The following is a 5161-nucleotide window of genomic DNA, read 5'->3' on the forward strand; positions in this document are numbered from 1 at the left end:
ATGTTTTTCATCATTCCATTTTCATGTCCATCTCGAATTTTCTTGATCCTGTGCCCACTTGAAATTACATGTGTATGTTGAGTATTTTTTTCAACATTTCTGCTTATCTTATTTAAAGATTTTGGTACATTCATTCTACATTGTCATCGTATAATTATTTCATATTTACCTTGATGAATGAGCCAGACTGTCATCCACGTACCGCATCCCACATTTTTCTTCGCCTCGAGTTCGCGCCAAATTCAGTGACGCTATTTCCGGTGTGTCCGATCATAGACAGTTCCGACAGTGTTTATACATGTGCATTGACAGTTTGCACAAAAATGTGTCGCGAACAGTGTATGGACTGTTAACAACGTCTTGTAGTTTACATATTTATATGTCATTTTTATTTGTTGTTATAAGGCCATTCCAAGTTTTTTTTCTCTGTTTAGCCTTCACCCATCTTTCAGAAACCTACCTACCTAATCGCAAAAAAAAAAAAAAAAAAAAAAAAAAAACACAAACCAAAAAATAAAACACAGACTTTATACTCATAAAATTGACGTTATTTAAAAGGATTTTTTAAATTCTTTTTTTTTTCCTCATAAAAAGATCTATTATTCGGCATAATCAAGGTGTTGAATGCATACAATATTCCTAATATGGCATATTATAAACATAGAAAAAACATGGAATGGCCTAATTTAACGACAATTGTTATTACTATGATTACCTATTGTATGTATACCTGCATATATACATATAATATTATGTATATTATTATGTGACAATAGTGATACAGAGATATGACATATGTGCATATTTTTATTGATTTAAACCTTATGTGTGATTATTTATTACAGAAATAATTATCTGTTGTTTTTGTAATGTTGTCGTGGAATAACTTTATGTTTTAATTGTTAATTGTTTTAACTATCAGTATAAGTGAGTATAACTGAGTAGGCAGTATCTATATCTATGTACTCTTGATATTTTTAAGATAAAGCCTTGGGTGAAAGTATTTATTTGCATATTTATTGTTTTAATATATATTAATGATATATACATACTTACTTTACATTTTGAGACTTATGTCTTTGACATAAGTCTTAAGTTGGGGGGGATGTAGTGGAGTTGTATTTTTTAATGAGCGTTATCTCTCTTGGTTCTCGGAAGAAGTGTGCGGTTGTCATTGACAACCGGTGCTATCGTCTGAGAACCGGGCGTATCCATTCCGTTCCCTGGTCTTTCCGTGTTCTCTTTTATTCAAATACAGACGTTTTTAGGAGTTTGTCTCCTCTTTATTTATTCATTTATTGTCGTAATTATACCCATAGTTCGAAGCTTAATAACTGAATCTATTTATAGGTAAATATATCCACTACATTTCCCTTGAATTTCATTGTTTACTTGAATTATTTTGTTATTTGTTCATTCATTAAATATCATTTTATAAAATAAATCACAGTCATTTAATATATCTGAATAATTGTTGCTGTTCTTTATTGTTTACGATCTAGTATCTCGTGATAATCCGGGATAATTTAAGTGGAATATAACAGACCTTTGTTACAGCACCAAATTTTTAATGTTCAAAGACACAGCTGAATGGCAGACTGGACAACCTTCACAGAGTTTGTCTATAAGAAACCCCAACTTCATTATTCGCCTACTCTGCATCCAGCTGTTCTCTGTTTCATATTCTTCTCTCCATCTACATTATCTAAACTAGTACATATTAAAATGTTCCTATTTTCTGTCTTTCATATTAGCACTATTTGGTTACCTATTTATCGAGGCTTTCTTTAATAAAGACACTGGCTCATTGACATTCTCACAATTTTCATAATAACTTGTAGGTCTTAAAGAATAAGAGTGGTCATTCTCAATCTTTCTAACATTGTTTTCAATAAAGCAATCGATTCTTCTTATCTTTGATTCTGATATATATCTACCTCTCAAAGCAGAACGGTATCACTTCATTGTGTATAGACTGTAGTAGACATCTGGTTCGACAGAAACACACATTTTTACTCTACAACGCTGAAGATTTCGTATTACGGGAGATAACTCCCAATTGAAAACAATTCAAGGACGATAACATTAAATCATTGTGAACAAGAGAGAAAATGCAAATACAGAATTTTTGAACCCGGATTGCTTCGTTGCCAATGTCCTTAGACCCTCTACACTCAAGTAAAGGTATCACACCGGTAATTGACCAATCAAAATGAACTTAGTCAATTGTAGTTCCATACATAATAAAGAAATATTTTTTTTATTGTGAGAAATTTTTTAATTTCCCTTATTCTATTTTTACATTGTTGGTATCTGTGCTTAGGATATTTTATGTACTTTGTAAAATATTAAAGGTTTTTGACAGGAACTATTTCTTTCGGGGCATAGGAGGCCACTACCCGGGGTGCACACAGGATGTTTATAAACACATTGAAAACACGTGGTTTTGAGGGTATTCCTGTTTGCGGATGGAAAAAATCAGAAAATGCCGTGTAGGTACCCTACGTTTTGGTGTCAGCTGATGTGACTGGTAACGTTTAACACTTCCTGCTAAATATTTTTTCATGAATTCGAATACCTGATTTTTAATGATTTTTTATTCTATATAGAATTACATAGTGAAAACAATTACCTGTGTGATACCTTGAAGGTGATTGTGTAAAATCATCTACACCCATATTAAAGGCAGTTTTAATTTTATAAAGGCATATTTCAGCAAAATATGTCATTTTATGAACTTTCTGTGTGAAAGCACATTTTACCAGCAGTTTTTGTACACCCACCCACCTCCAAGAATCATGGAGGATGGCCTGATATTAGTTTCTTTGTTGCATTTATTCACATTTAAAAGTGTTAAGACCCATAAAAATGTTTCAGATTTATATTTTTAATTTTAAATGTTGAATTTTTATGTAAATTTGGTGAAACAAAAAGCTGTAATCTTGAATTAATCATGCAAATTTATCAAACACCTTTGAAATTCCTGAGTAATTCAATGAAAAGAGGATAATTATGTATGTTCAATTGGAATTTCATGGCTAATTTGTGTCTGCAGAGAAAGCCAGTTACATAAATCACAACAATAAATTACATCTGAATTGTTTTCTCCATTTTCTTATCATCAAAGCAAGTTAAGTGGAGTGTCAGAGCTGTCCAGAACCTCCCCAGATGCTGATATCATTTGGACTGCCCTGTGTTACAACACAGCTTTTAGATAAACTTCTAGATCTGCATTGCAGGTTGTAGACAAGTACCTAGTAGGCTTTATTTGGAACATAAATTGACCAGATGCAGATTTTATTATCAGCCTAATATTTAACAATTTCTGTAAATTCTGTCATTCTTAGGAGGGTAAAATGCAATTTTGTTATGTAATAATTGCATAATGGTCTCAGACTTGTGAATTATTTTTTGTTTGTTGTGAAGAACAGTGCATATACTCTCCACGGATACAAAATTGGTTGCCAGGCTTAGTCTATTAAGGATGAAATTGACCAATCAAAATGAACTTAGTCAATTGTACTTCCATACATAATAAAGAAATATTTTTTTTATTGTGGGTTATGAATAGGTTAAGCTAAAGCATATGGACATGCACAAAATAGATAGAAAAAGTGCCAGTACAACCACACCTCAGCCATATATATGATAATGATTAGAACTTACATATCTGGTATTTTCTGAAATATAATTCACAGCAAATATATTTTACAAACATCGTAAATCATTTTGCTGTTTAAATTTGCTAATATTAAGAGATTAATTATTATTACCTTTCAAATCCTCCAATGGTTAGTTTCTAAAATTTGCAATTTCTGTGAATTTTACTTCATGTCCAAGATCTGCAAATCGAACACTAATTGCTTTAGTCATGTCCATGAACATTTTCTTAATTAAAGAGCTGCTGTTAATGGGTCCTAAAACAGTTAATGCCACGCCAGCAACTTCCTTTGTTTCTCCCAAGTTTAACAGTGCTTCAATCTACCTACAAATAAAGTGTAATTATGTTAAAAATATCTTGAGACAAATTTTTGAAATAACTTTTCATTCTTCTCTTTTAGCATATATACTGTTGGTGTTATGGATAACAATATCAAAGAACTTACTTCTCATTCAGAGATTGTAGATGGAGGAGAGTGTACTGTACCATCAGATGCACATCAGCCAGAGTTACATCTCTGGTTTGAAGGAAGAGGGACAGTTTGACCATCCTACAACCGACAAAACATATTTACTGAAAATTAATTTTCAAATTGTTATTATACTGGTATAGATAATAAATAAGAGATATCTGAAATACTACTTTAAATTTAAGTATGTACACTACAATATACCAGTAACACTGTGGCATAAACAATCATTTGAAAGTTGCACATGATTTTAACCAGACCCTCTGCTTTTTGGTTGGTATGGGACTCGTTCTGCAGATGAGAAGCATATCTTCAAAATGGTAGTAACAAATGTATGCAAGTCAGCAGAAGAAGTTGAGACTGGCTCTCCAATTGTCAGGAATTTTGTAACAACATCACCCTGAACACAAACACTTACAAAAAGTGTCTCCTGTTCCATTGTGGCTTCATCTGTAGACCCATCCATTTTAAGGCTAAAGAACTTTGTCCTCTTTACTGACTGTAAAATGCTCTCTCGTTCTACATCAGCAATATTCTTCATGAAACAAATAGCTGCTTTACAATTATTGTATGTCTCGCCACTGTCAAGGATACCCTTAGCAATATCTAACTTGTTAATCCATACAAAAACACTAATAGGTCTTTTACTTTTAACTATCCCGTATATGTTTCTAAAATAGAGTTCCCAAGTTCATTCCTTGGTGAAACACAAAAGGGCAGGATGACGACATCAGAAGTTCCTCAAGATCCTCATCTTGGACCAATAGGTCTAGGACATCAGTGTCCATGATGGATGACATGACCAAACGATTATGGTGATGACAGAATCAAACGGTGATGATGATGACGGGATCAAATGATGATGATGACGACAATGTTGTAATAATGAATAATTGGTGATCAAAATGGAACTGTAAACAAATAAATACATAGTTTGTGAAATAACAAACATATTGCTTCACATTTTATATCACTAATAAAGTGTATTGTTCTTTTTTTTTATATAAATTTTCTGTAGTATCAATATGTGA

Source organism: Saccostrea echinata, unplaced genomic scaffold, assembly GCF_033153115.1.
Source record: "Saccostrea echinata isolate AGI-Se365-2 ecotype Australia unplaced genomic scaffold, CSIRO_AGI_Sech_v1 ptg000054l, whole genome shotgun sequence".
In the NCBI taxonomy this organism is placed as follows: domain Eukaryota; kingdom Metazoa; phylum Mollusca; class Bivalvia; order Ostreida; family Ostreidae; genus Saccostrea; species Saccostrea echinata.